The sequence below is a fragment of the Polypterus senegalus genome, chromosome 1 (genome assembly GCF_016835505.1).
Source record: "Polypterus senegalus isolate Bchr_013 chromosome 1, ASM1683550v1, whole genome shotgun sequence".
In the NCBI taxonomy this organism is placed as follows: Eukaryota; Metazoa; Chordata; class Cladistia; order Polypteriformes; family Polypteridae; genus Polypterus; species Polypterus senegalus.
The window spans coordinates 152,111,811-152,126,990 of record NC_053154.1 but is presented as its reverse complement, the minus strand read 5'-3'; positions in this window follow the sequence as shown (position 1 = coordinate 152,126,990).

Below are 15,180 nucleotides of genomic sequence, written 5' to 3'. Positions count from 1 at the left end.
GCACATGTTTAGGCTGTAGCAAGACTCAGGATGAACACAAACACTGTACTCAAATCCAGTCTACTGGAGTAATGAGGCAGTGATACATTACACTTCACTGATATACTACTGTCCATCAATCACCAATTTGAAGAAGGTATTTTCTGCAACAAGAAGTGTTAGAGCAAGTTAAGAGAATGAATATGATTAAGAGCATAAATGTTTGAGTAAATAAGGGTAAATTTGGTGTCAAATTGAATTGATGGAAAATTGAGACAAATTTGGTGTAAGATTTTTCCAGTCTTTTTACAGGGAAAAACCTGGGGGTTGGTGGCAGAATTGGCACTCCAGCCACCATAAAAAACCTAACACTGTTCCACTCCATCTGAACTATTGTAGTGCTGAGGTGTCACCCATTACATGGCTGCACTCGGGTCCTAATCTGGGATCCTGAGTTAGTTTATCATGTGGTGGGTGCGATAATGTGCTGTATCAGCGTATGCTCCTAACCCCTCTCTCTGTCTTTACACAAATAAATGCTCTTAATCACATAAAACCATGACTTGAAGTGGGCCCATATGTACCAACAGAGAGTGCTTGCATTGTTTGTTAGCATATCGACACGCATAATCCTTCACAACCACCAATGCTCCCATGTTATCAACTCCAATGCAAGTATACATTCACGCCCTAAACTCCAAGAGGGAAACTCTTTCCCCGCTCCGCTCTCTTGACTAAATGTAAATGTATTTAGACATTTGAAACTTCAAGAGGGACTGCACAACAACAAGTCATCTACAATGTGATTGCCTGCTAATAAACAAATATAAGCATTCAGTCATGTAATTTCATTTTTAATAAATCTTTTTAAATGTTATGAAAATAAAATTTACTGGTGTGTTATTGATGTTAACTACGAGAAAGCTAACATTTCAATAGACATTCCATTTAGATTCTTAAAAGAAGCTAAGGCCCAGTCTTTCTCATCTTTTTCCCATATACTGTACTATAAATTGTTTGTATAAAGAAAATGTAATATAATTTTATTTTTAAATGGCTTCAGAAAGGTGCCTATAAACCAATAATATTCTTAACCAAATTACTTCTTTCTGAACAAAGTGATATGCAGTTACAAATTATTGTAAGGATAGCACTAACACTAGCAACAGTACCTGTCAAAGACAAGCAATAGAATAATTAAAAAATATTTGCTATCTATTGCCCTACATGTACTTTTCAGCATCTTTCCTCCGTATCTCTTCTCCGGCACTTCTTCTCTTGAGTGCCTTCCCGTAATGCATGCTCCTGTCTGTATTTCTGAGGTGCCTTCTGTTTTATACATTAAAGGCAACTCACTCAGCGCACACCTTTACCCATCCTCGTCCTTCTCACACTCGCACTTCCTCTTTCATCACTTCATAATAGCTAAACTGACCAATCACAAAAAAGCCAAACTGAGGGACTATACACTGTTTTATTATAGTATATAGTAGATAGATATGCAAAATAAATTTCTTTGCAACTGAAGAAAGAAGAAAATTATTTACTGTAGGATTTCATCAATTATGTTACTTTCAAAGAATAGCTTCTTCAAAAACTCTTTCTTTGCAAAAAATGACAGTGAATATTATATGTGAGGTGCAATCAGCTTTAAAAATGAATGTGGTGTAAGAGAAAGAGATAGGTACTCAGCACAATTTTCTGAAGCATGGTCGTCTACTAATTAAAAGTATATCCACACTTATTTATATTTGACCAATTAACTATTTAAAAATTCAGGTACTTACAGTATTGGTTAAAGTTTTTGGATTTTAGCTTAGATAACATGAGATATATCGAGTCAAGGTATTAAGCCAATCTTCTAATTATAACTGGGGCAAATGTTCAACCATACATCCGTTTTTGATCCCACTTTATAGGGTCTTGTGGTACTGGGATATTACAGTAAAGGGGTTTTAAGCAGAAACCAACTCTGTATGTGACTCAAGTATACCACAGGGCACACTTACACAGACATCTACACCTACTCACACAACATATTTTAGAGATTTCAGTTGACCTAATGTTCGTGTTTTTTGGTTGTGGATGGAAACGAGATAAAAAAGCTTAAAAACCCCATGATCAGAAAGGAAACATGGAAAATACATACAGTACTTCAGTGATTTTTAACCTTTTGATCTACTTGTTTCTTAGTGAAAATACTGAAAAAAGGAAAAGAGCTGCAACTGTGAAAAAGTATAATTAAACTTTGTTTTGATTGGTTCATTTTTCATAAAGACAATAAGTTACAGCATGCTATACATCATATTCATTTTAAATGTTCACAGAATATTTTGTGGTTGTTTGTCTGCCCAAAACCAACTTTCATGATTTATGAATTATTTTTCTCTCTTAAAGAAATTCTCTTGCCATATACCTCTCACAGTAAATAGACACTTTGTCAGTGGAGAACGGACTTATAAAAATAAGGGTTGTCATGACTTCATTAACAAGCTTTAGGAAAAAAAAGCTCAGTGCATCTCTTTTGATGTACTATTCTCCCATCGGCCCAATGACTTTTTTGATCAGATATTTCTTCTCTTCTTAAAGAAAGGAGACATTCTGTATCTATCTATATGTTCTTTTGCAAGACTGGATATCACATGTTTTGCGAGTATAATGCTTCACTTGAGATTTTCTTCTTTGACCAAATCTGCACCTAATTACTTGAATATTGTTTCTTGATGACAGACAGTCTTAAAGACCAAGTTTATCTCCACTAACATCAGTAAAGCTCTTGATATGGCTCATATTTAAAATCTCATAAAGAGTGTACAGATTTACTTCACTTAGTTTGGTGATCCTAAAAAGCACAAAATTACAGAATAAATACTCTTTATAAGTTTACAAAGAAAATCTAGTAAAAGACTAAGGTGTAGGGCATAAGACTTCAAAATAAATGGTGGGGTGATCTCTGTTGGGAGCTGACAATCTCTTCTCAATTTTCACTTTTTATCCACGTTTTTCAGAATTTTTCTCTCTTGCCTCTATTTTCAACCATGTTGTAAACTTCTATACTGCTCCATTGCACAGAATTTATGAATAATGCTCTAGGCCTAAATTAATAAAATAATAAATGGAATTAACCTCTACAAAAGTTTCCAAATCAGAACTCAAGATAAATTAATACATAATTGTACATTTAATCACAGAGTGTTTCTATATTTTACAGTACCAAAAAGTCTTTTAACGTTATGAGATATATTAAACTAACTTACTATAGCTAGTCAAAGATGGGGAAGGGACCTATTTAGGGCTGAAGGCACCTGAAAACTCTACACAGCGTGGACCAGAAACTTATGGGACGAGCCATCAGGGCCACTAGTGAAGTCAGAAATGCTGAACATTTCACAGAAATGTCTTAAGGAGAGTCCTTCCTCAGTCCAAAAAGGCATCGACTGAATTTTGTAGGAGACACATGCTACCTGAAAAATTGTTCTTTTATTTTGCAGCCTTGCTAATTGCCTAATCTCTCTCTACACACATGTACACACCTCAAATAAGGCAACTAAACACCTAGAGCATTAGAGAAAAATGACACACATAACTTTCATTATAGATTATATTAACTTTTCCAAGTGAAGAGCTGTTAAAGTAGAGAAATAGAGGAAAGCAGCATATCATCTGAACAAGAATGATCAATGAAAACAGAAACATGCTAAAATTCCCCCTTGAGAAAAGCAAAATACTATTTATCTATCTATTGGCTAGTTTCTTGTATATGTCTAGGGTTTTGGCTTTACAGTTTTATCCAGATGACTTGCTTAGACAAAAAGTCCAAAGCCTGAATGGCATTCAGACATTAAGCTGTTGTGACAGACAACAACCACAGAGGACAAGTGGCTGTTTTCTTGTCATCTTATTCGAATGTCTTTACAAACATTAGCCCAAGATAGAGTTGCAAGAAATGCCCATTCTTTGTGTAGTTTCAATCAGTAATTAGAACATCCTTGTGTATTTTTGGTAAAAAAACAAATTTGGTACTTGACTTTCAGATTGCATATTTGAAAAGGACATTATTTTAAAGTTTTAAAAGCATTTCTTAAATCATTCTCATACAGATTTTTAGAATCATTATTGTCATGTAGCACTGAACACTAGGTACTGTAATATTCTTTCTTGGGAAAGATACATTCTTCAAAGTGTGCACATGTAAATATAGTAAAATGGTGTGTATTCTTCACCACAGCTATTTAATGGTATAGTGAGTTCTAAATATTTGATATTGATGCACTATGTTACTTTTTTAAATAGTGGCATCACTATGTTTCCAGTCCCATAATCCAAGTCGAAAATTAATTATTGTCTTTCCTTATACATTTTTTGTCTCCTCCAATGACTTTTGAATCTTAAAATATAGGTCAATGTCATTCTCTGCTTTACTCACATATGATTATGTATTGGACCTGGTTCACTCAGAAATTGGGAGGATGTTTAACCTAATAGATTTTAAAATAATTAAAGCAGTATACAGGCCTCCTTTACATTTTAATTTGTTTTTTACACTGTCTTTCAGTTAAGCTTGGGGTTGTCCTCAAACTCCCCCCTCTTACATATACACTTTAAATGACCAAGGCCCTGTCTATCTATTTTAATTTAGAAACTGCTTAGAAACCTAGAGTGTGAATTAGGATCTCATGATGCCAGCCTACTAATGATTACAAGGATTAATAATACCCTGACTAGAGCTGGTGATTAGCTGTTCGTATTATATCTGTTTGTTAGTCATTTGTATAAAAATATTCGTAATAAAATAATTGTGAACCATTTCTAACCCTTCCCTCTTTTGTTTCGCTTCTCAGAGTTCTGCCATGTCACTTTTTGATAATGTGCTACTTCCTAGAAGTTTTCCTTCCCAAGGGAAAGACATCTGTGATAGTGGGAGTATTGGAATCTACAGATGGAAACATTCTATCAACATATTAGAAGCCCCAGCACACACTTTACTATAGAGTGCCCGTGGGAGGGTGGGTGATCAGCTGGCCAGAGCTCCATGACCATGGACCTCCTTTTCCTCTCATCTGTTGTCAACTGACCATAGCTCAATGATAATGTTAATTGCCAGAAATTTTTAGGTTCCATTCATACTGATCATTGTGGAGCTGCTTTGGTTTACTGTGTGTTTAAACAAATATGTGTCATTATGTTCATGCATTATGTAATCATTAATTTGTATAGTGGTAATTACATTTTTACCTGTGAACATCTTACTGCACTCTGAGCTTCCACTCACTGAAGAGCTCTAAACAAAAAAAAAAAACTGAATTAAATTGAATTTCGGTTTGCTTAACTTTCAGAATTTTTGACATGGAAATGCCAAAACATGAATTTAAGTGATTCATTACGACTACAATCAGAAAGAAACCACAATTTACTATGATGTCACATATGGAAGCTTTAGAAACAAGTGATAACATCAGCTTACATTTCTCTTAAATTTTTTTTGTATTGCTGCCAGATTTTCTCATTTTTTTTGACAGCTTGTAAAAAGGCCAACTGAATGTGATTTTTTTTAACCTTTTAATAGATTTTATTTCTTTAGAAATATTTGGAATATATTACAGTGAGAGGTGGTGAAACAATAGACTGTAATACAGTGCCTCAAGTGCATAAAAGGAATTCGGGATCTGTTTGTGAATAGTTGGCTTAGTCTCTCTTTTCAAATATGTGGCTGCAGCTAGCTATCTGATTGAGGAAAATATGCCTTATTGCTATTCTCGTACTGTGAAAGGCTGAATTCCTTACTGCAAGTACAGTTTATCATATTTGCTGTAGTGCATGTCAAATCAAAGTAATAAATACAATGAGCTCAAAGTTTAACAGCAACAGAAAAATAAACTGTAAAATAAACAGCTAACCTGAGCGTGATTTTTGAGTTATTATTTTATTCATTACCATTACTACAAATAGACATGAAAGTTAACTAGCTGTTTTAAATTGACATGTCAAATCATTATTTGGTGAATTGTAAACAGTGACAGTAATTTTTTTTCAGAAGAAAACTACCAATAACATAGAAATTATGTAACATCAAGTAACTTATGCTTCATTTAAGATTCATTTCCAAGGATTGTGCCAGTTTTCTTGCAAATAAAAACTTAACAGGCACTTCCGTTTTTCAGCTTTACAGGATGTAAATATTTTTTTGGCCATGAAAGAAACCTTTCACATCTGAAGAGCTGAAGTATAATTACTGAATTACTGTTAGAGTTGAACACATGAATGTTTAAATCTCAGAAAGTTTAACTATTAATAAAACTATTAATATACAGTAAATAATAGTAATAAATAAAGATAAAACATTTGTTTCTTTAATTTAGGAGGAAGTATAATTGTTTTACACTTCTTTAGAGACAATTCTGGAATATACTTTACAACTCTTTCTGTGAACCTGAACAATATTCTTCAAACTTTAAGTGTAAAGCTCATTTTTTAACCTCTGTATTTTGGTGTACTTAACTCTGACACACCACAATGTACCCTATCAAAATTTAAGCTCACTAATTATATTTCTAACCATAAAAAAAATTGCATAAACAGTACAGCCATTAATTTCTTAATCTGTAATAATCTAAACATAAGTGATGCTTCCTCAATCTCAGAATTTATAATTAAATATATTTTAATACAGCCCACCTTACAGCAAGTATTTTTGAATGTATATCTGTAGAATACTTTAATAGTAATGTGAGTTTGTCAATTGACCTCATGGGACAAGGGACACAGCATTACAGCAGATAAGGAAAGTAGCATCAGAAAAGTGTGATTCTAGAATGGGACCCACTCACTGTTTTGCATACTGCAGCAGATATCGCAGATACTTGTCTAGATATGTTTTTTGCTCAGTTTGCATGCAGTAGTAATATGAAAAAATGAGCCCCTTGGGTCTATTTTTCTACTTATAAAACCTTTACTAGTGTTTTGTTTTTATTCTGTTTTTATGTTTTTGTTCAGCTTTTGGAATGTGTTTATTTTTGCTCATTTTGTTTCTGAATGAACTCCACTTTTGTGGATGGGTTTCTGCACAGTTCTCTGAGCCAGAATGTTTTTAACACAGTGGTTCCTTCACCCTGACAGCACCCCCCTTGTGTCACCCAGCGATTCTGACAGGGCTGCACTTCTGAACTCAAGTTCCCAAGAACCCTTGCAGGTGTCCAAGCTAGTGTGCAGGGGATGGAACTGATCCTGGCCTCCAGCTTCTGCTCGTCTATCCTCTGGCACTTTCCAACTTGGCAAGGGGCCATGCCATCGTCCAGCTGGGATGCCTGTTTGTCCTCTATGGCACTCACACCATTATCTGTAATATGTGTGGAAGTACTGTTTATGCATATGCATATACTGTACTTTCAGGCTGTCCTGAAAATGGACACATTATTTACTAGATCTTTGCAAACAGAACAGGATGAAAATGTATTATCTTTCAATTCAATTTTAACATGATTTATTAGTATTTTATGTGTCACATGCATTATCTTAAACCTTTTATCTTTATATATAGTACGCTACCGTGGTTGTTCATTTGTCTGTCCAGGATTTTAAATCACCTGTAGCTTGCAAACCATTTGACCTATTCACCTGAAATTTGGTACACGTATACCACGTGATACCTACTATCTGCTTTCGGGGTGACGATTGACCTCCAAGGTAATTCTTCTTTTTATTTTATTGTAGAATCAACTCTCAGCAGCGGCCAGCAGGGTTGCCGTGTGGCGCATGTGTACGGGTGCCGTTCTCATCCCTACCACCTTTGCCGTCACTTCCCCAACCTCTTCATATCTTAAATCATTCTTAAGGCAGATTGAAGACTTAAATGCCAGCTTAAGTGAAAAATTAAATAAAAGTAATTGCAACAAAAACACTGACTTAATCAGTTTTAACACGAAAAGATGCAGATGAAAGAAGAGAAGTGGACCTCTAAGGTGGAGAAAAGAAGAGCTACTCAGGAAGCAGCAAGCACATCATATGAAAACTATGAATGCTCAAGTCAAGTGTATTCACTGCACGTTATCCTGCAGTGCGCCATTACTGGTTACTTATAATTGAGTTTCTTGTGATTTTCAGCCAAAGTACCAAAGGGTATAAGGCAGAACCAACCATGACTAGGACACTAGTCCATTAATGGTTGCACTTATTCACACTGAAGGAAGCTTGGAATTACCAGTTAACCTCAACTGCCTTGATGAAATCCTATGAAGACATTAGAAAAATTAGAGATTTCCAAATAGCCCATAACCATGCAATAAGTTAAATCAATTTTCCTGGTGTTGTAAGGCAACAAAATCATTCTGGTGTTTTTTTTTTTTTATGTAATGTATACATAAGCGCTTGCATTACTTTTGGCATATTGAGACATTCTACTCCTAGATCAAAACTTCATATTGTACTTGTATATACTACAGCCAACAATTAACCTGGCTGCATGTCTGTGTACTATGGAGTAAACTGGACCTCCTGGAATAATTCCACAAGACTACCAGAACTGAAGCAAGGTTTAATTCTATCTTTGGTGCCAGTGACCTGCTTGGAGCAAGAAACTGTTTTAAAGAAGATTTACAATTTTACATCATTGTGCTGCTAGTATTCCCAGACAAGATGAGCATGGTCTTCATATTTTCTTGCTGATGTAATCCAAGTGCAGTAGATAATTTTAAATGCAGTTTGTAAGAGACATATTATGGCTTATCTTCTTTGTTAGCTTTACTTAAGAAAAGCGAGTCAAAGAGGTCACATACCTAGCTGAATAGGTAATGCCTCCTGTTTTGCACTATACAAGAGGTAGGAGGTTCTCAATAGTAAAAAGAGCTTTTGTACATTTTGGTGGGATTCCACAAGCATAAGATATAAATTCCTTTGCAAGAAAAACTGCCTTTCTTCCCACCATCTTCTAAATATATGTAGAGTTGATGGTCCACTGCTGTCAGGCAATAGAAAAACCCAGAAACACACCACAATAGAAACAAACCATTCATTAAAAATAAATATGTGTGTCAAGCTGAGTGATAGTAAAGTATGGTTAAAAAATGTTTTAAAGTAACTATTTAAAGTGAACCTTAGATACAAATATTCAAAGCAATCCACTATATGTGGACCATATTTTTAGTACTGCTTAGGTTTGAAAAACACTTTTTATATAAATTGATAGATTAACTGTGTATAGTTATTCTATAAAAGCTGCTTTTATAACATGTGAATTGCACAATATCCCTTTAGTTTGTTAGGGTCAGACCTGGGGCCTCATGTATAAACGGTGTGTACGCGCAGAAATGTTGAGTAAGAACTTTTCCACGTTCAAATCGCGATGTATAAAACCTACACTTGGCGTAAAGCCACGCACTTTTCTACCTCATACCTTGTCGTACGCAAGTTCTCTGCTCGGTTTTGCAGACTGGCGGCACCCAGCGTCAAAGCAATGCTACTGTTCCTGTGTGGTTACTCCTTATTTTCCTGACGCGGCTTTATAAATACACTGAAACTAACCGCATATTGTTTATTAGTGTAACGCATCTGATTGTAATTAACTTGAAACAATATAATGGTCCAGGGAATAGCCATAGTATTCCAAATACCATAACTGCTTTAGCGTTGTTACTCTCACTGCACCTTCTTCATCTTTCAGCTGCTCCCGTTAGGAGTTGCCACAGCAGATCATCTTTTTCCTTATTACTCTCACTGCACCACTCGGAGTATTTATATCACTGTATCTGAGTGTGAATCACAGCAGCAGCTGATCGGAAAGAGAATTATCGGTATACAGCTTCAAGCACACGCTGCCTCAGCCACAGCAAAACGTTTCAAAGCCTTTCCTGTACGGACGCTATTTACATATGATGATATCATTTTAAAGGTGAAATGCAGCAAAATATGTTTATAATATTATACAGATAAAACTTTAACTTCATTTAAATAATCTATATTCTTCACTGGGAGTGTCGTGAAGGATATAATAATTAAACATGTACTACGAAGATATTTCAATGTTCCTTAAACGTTTTGAAGAATCTGCGTTCTAAGCTTACAGATGGTTTAACGTCTATTACAGAGCAGATTGTGTGGTGATTGGGTATTTGGGGAAAAAAAAAGCAAGGACTGCAGTGGCGGCTACGTCAATATATATTGAATATAAAACAGAAACAGAAAATAACAACACAGCTAAAAACGCAGCAACAAATTTCGGCAAAAGTTAAATGCTTGTGTCATGAGCACGAGGCGGCTATGCAGTGTCTGAAACGGACGTGGCCATCCACCGTGCATAAGCTACCTTACTGACATTGGCGGGCGAAGGAGCCACCGATTCTTCCTCTGCCCAGTGCCACCATAAGCCTAGAGCCGCCCCTGAGTACTGCTGCAATAAATTATTTCATCGAAGGTCGCACACAATCACTGCGCCGTGAAAGCAATGTTTAATAACGTGCTTTAACTCCTATCATCATAAAAATGATATCACATATACATCTCAGTATTTTAGTTATTCAGAGAGCTGTAATATTACGAATGTAATGGATTCTGTGTCCTGTTGGAGGAAGAGAGCCAGTTTAAGAAGCAAGTAGTAATTCACACACATAGAGCACACAGAAGATCAAATACAAAACAAAGCATTTAACGTGCTACTTTAATTACGATGTGATTTGAGAAACTGGTTAATTAAAAGATTTTAAGATGAAGTTTATGATGTTCTACTTTAATGACAAAATAAACTACGTGATTAAAGTGGAAATGTCGAGATTGAAGTTGACATTTTGTGCTTTTTCCCCACTGTGTGCCTTTTTTTCTCTGTACCCTAATAAGTATCCATATGACACTCAGACAGTGGTCTACAACTCGTCTTTTCACGGCGACTTTGATATGTGACTTCTTTTTTATTTCTGGCACTGTGCAATTTTGTGAACATGAGCTTTGAAGATTTCTCCAACACGCTATGTCACTCGATCAACTTCCTTTTGCTGATTATACCACGGTTTATTTGAACAAATAGTATATTTTTCCTTTGCCTCAACTTGGTATTCGCTGAAATTCTTGTATTTTCCCCCGTGCTTTTCCCATTGTCTTTTCACAGAAGGCTGAGCTTAAGGGCGATTTATATTCATTTGCATATTCAAAGAGGCGTAATTCTGGGAGGAGTTGGGGCGTTACATAAAGCGCATACACGAGCGTTACTTTTCACACTGATCGGGATTTATGTAGCGGAAGAACGTGGAAGTTGGAGTACGCACAGATTCCTGCATCTGGATTTTTCTGTGCGTAAGAACATTTTGGCTTTTGTGCTTACGCCATGTTATAGTGCAAGTTCAACGCACGGCGTTATACATGAGGCCCCTGGTGATTCAGTTTTTTTTTTTAAATCAACAGTCTGCTAAGAATTTTTTGTTTAATATTATTTAAGCTTCAGAAATATATATGACAATTTATTTTGTAATTGCTTTTAGATGTATTTCTAACCCAAAAAAACCTTGGTCAATAGCTCTATATTTTAATAGTGTTTCTGTGTCCACCAGACAAGAAATCTGCTCTACAGTTTTGTGGCACTCGTCCAGGCTGGTTAATCAATTGCAGACAAACACAGCAGGGCCACTTTAAACTTCAACTTTCAAATAGGAATTGTTGGAATTATATTTGGTCATTTCCAATTTTTGATAAGTACATCATCATTTTTATGTCTGAAATTGAAAAATAGATTTAAAAAGTTATAGGATGGTAGTGGGTGTTGTAAATGTCTTTATATATAGTACAAATTATTTTTACACTTTCCATGTAATTTATACGGTATGTGTTAATACTGTCTATACATGGAGGGTTCTGGTTTGATTATTTTTGGACATTGTTGATATTTCTAACCTCTCTCTGAAAAACTCATAAAAACCTTTTGGAAGTGTACAATGCCAATCTTCATAACAATAACAATGAATATGAAAATTAGTTATTCTTAGTGTATGTTTTTATAGATATGAGTTCAGAATTACTCTTTTTGTATTTTTCATGGCACTGATTTTGATAAAATTCTGCATGTTTTAAGTTACCAGAACTATCCCTGTGTTAAGGGTGGTCTGCCAATCTGGGCTGAAGATAGATCAAAAATGATGAAATAACAGAGAAAGTAATTATTATAAACCTATCAAAAACAATACAAATATTTGACAAAGCAAATTACATTGGTGGATAGGACTAAGTTCAATGTTAGAAATAATTGTTCCTCAAAGGACATACATCTCATCTTTCCATGCGCTTTTCCAGGTGAGGCAGCAGCACAAGCAGATCAGCCCAGACTACCCTGTGACCAGCTACAGATTCCATCTCTTTGGAGAATTCCCAGGCAATCCCAGTCCTGGCGAAAGAAATACTCCCTCCAGCATATCCTGGGTCTGCCACAATGGTTCCTAGTTATAGCTATCTGCAATTTAAAAATATTGCATTAGGATCACAATTTGGAATACTCTGTAAATAAATATGAAGATGTTTATCTAATTAAGCAAGTTCCATCCATCCATCCATTCTCCAACCCACTATATCCTAATACAGGGTCATGGGGGTCTGCTGGAGCCAATCCCAGCCAACATAGGGCAGGAACAAACAAATCCCAGGCAGGGCACACAAACATTAGGGACAATTTAGGATCGCCAAAGCAACTAACCTGCATGTCTTTGGACTGTGGAAGGAAACCCATGCAGACACGGGGAGAACATGCAAACTCCACACAGGGAGGACCTGGGAAGCAAATTCAGGTCTCCTTACTGCGAGGCAGCAGTGCTACCACTGCACCACCATACCGCCCACTTAAGCAAGTTAACTCCAGAAAATAACAAGTAGAGGTGCAAAGGCTTGTGTTTAGGCATATTAACTGCAATGAATTCTTTATTTCACTGCAAATAAAATCCTTTATTTCATTATAAGACAGGAATATTTCAAGAAATAGGTCTCAATTAAACAAAGCAGACACAGATAATGGATGGACAACATTGTATATGGGAGACTGATGCAAAGCTTATGGGGACTGACTTTAAAGGGAACACAAGGCGAGAATCTGGAGGTTGAACAGCTCACAGTTACCTTTTGTTTCTACTGGCAGGGTTCGTCTTTACCCAGTTCTCACCTTCTGCTGACTACACCTCTTCTAGTCTCCAGGGAATAAAGACTACAAGACAAGAAAAGTCTAGACCAGCATCTGAAGATAGTACACTTTTATTATCAGATAATGAAGGAACTACCTCTTTCATTTTTTTTTTTTTGTTTTAGTTTTTTTTACCAGGTGGCAGTAAATAGGATTTCTGTAGTGAATTTCTAACTCTTCTTGTGTTCTCTTTCTGTAAAAGATATTATTATTATTATTAGTGAATGCCAAATCATAATATACTATATTGTTGTTCCAAAAAATAAAATACTGTAGTTACAAAACCATAAGACCAATACAATTTTAAGGGCATATACAGTCGAAAAGCAAAATTCAATTATTTAAACAGCTGCTACTGCTAATAAAAGGTGGTTGACAGTTAAATGGACTGATCATGATGAATGCTGCTTAAGGCTTTTGGTTTAGGTAACACCCTGCTCTACGAGCATCACCAAACACACATGCATTAACATTTTAGTAGGGTCAATGAGTGGGAGAGTAAAGAGTGATAAACAAAGAAGTAATTGATGGTTACACTTACAAATTAGCCATTGCAGGCTGCAATTTGTTGACCGAGCATACAGTAAATAACAGTAGTTATCACAGAATGTGTACCCAGGTGCGCTGCATGGTAGTGATTTAAGTGAACTGATGTTCATTTCTAATAACAGCCTGGCTAAATACAGTAGAAAGTGTACAGATGTTATTGAAGCAACTGTGTACAAAGTGAAACTAACAAAATTCGTATTCTGCAAAAAGCATAGAAAAACACTATATGCTGCAATATCAAAAAAGCTCTAATATAAAAGACTTTTTGTTTTTTGAAAGGTGTTGCTTTAAAACATTTTACATATCCTTGAATGAAAATAAGACAAATGTAAAAGGAAAATATGACGCTTTGAGAGACTTTTCAGGATTATATCTCAGTCATTACATATTGGGTATAGCACATTTCCCATCTAGCACAATCACAAACAAATATTTATGATAATTCAAAATTATTACAGTGAGAATGATTTAAAACCATTAAGTGATCAAAAACATGCTATATAGTAATATAATATCAGGCAGGACACCACACTAAAAAGAACAAGTAGAAGGCAAACAGAGAAAATGAAGTGTCATGATTTTGGGAATGAAAGCACCTGATTTAGATAGATAGATAGATAGATAGATAGATAGATAGATAGATAGATAGATAGATAGATAGATAGATAGATAGATAGATAGATATTAAATCCCAAGGGAAATTCACATAATCCAGCAGCAGTATACTGATACAAAGAAACAATATTAAATTAAATAGTAATAAAAATGAAAAAAATTAAAATAAAATTAATGTTAGCATTTACTCCCCCGGGTGGAATTGAAGAGTTGCATAGTGTGGGGGATTAGGACATAAAGAAACATCCAAGTAATAATTTAGTGAGGTCAGTGGAACATGATTCTAAATACAATACTGTAGATATAATATAACTGTGATGAGCAACTACCCCCTGCACAAAGCAAATAATTTAGGAAAACATATTTTAATCATTAATAAATATGTCACATTTAGGTAGTGAAAATGTACATTATAAGTTTCTAACTTGAATTTGGACACACCTCCATTTACAGAAATAGCCAATTGGTCAGACGTATCAGAGATAATAAATATTAACACCCCTCCTGTCATAAGGGTGTATAATAATATTTTGAAGCATGAAGGGAAAAACCCATGACTTTCGACATAAAAGGGTGACTACAAATAACTAATACTGATTTTTGTTGTATGCTTTTTTTTCCTTCTTAGATGATTGCATCCATTAGTTGGTACATTATATAATTATTTCTGTGAATATTTATGCGAAATTGTACATTGTATAATACTGTAAATATGTTAATTGGTCTAATATACCGCTTATAATAGAAACAAACAGAATATTAAATTTAGTTTAAATGGACCGAGACCGTAAAATTTAAACGAGTTTTTTACATGGAAGGATGGAGGATTTTGCGTTTTTAAGTATTTCAGTATTTCAAGTATTAAGGCTCTATACAAAAGAGAGCTCGACTGAGAA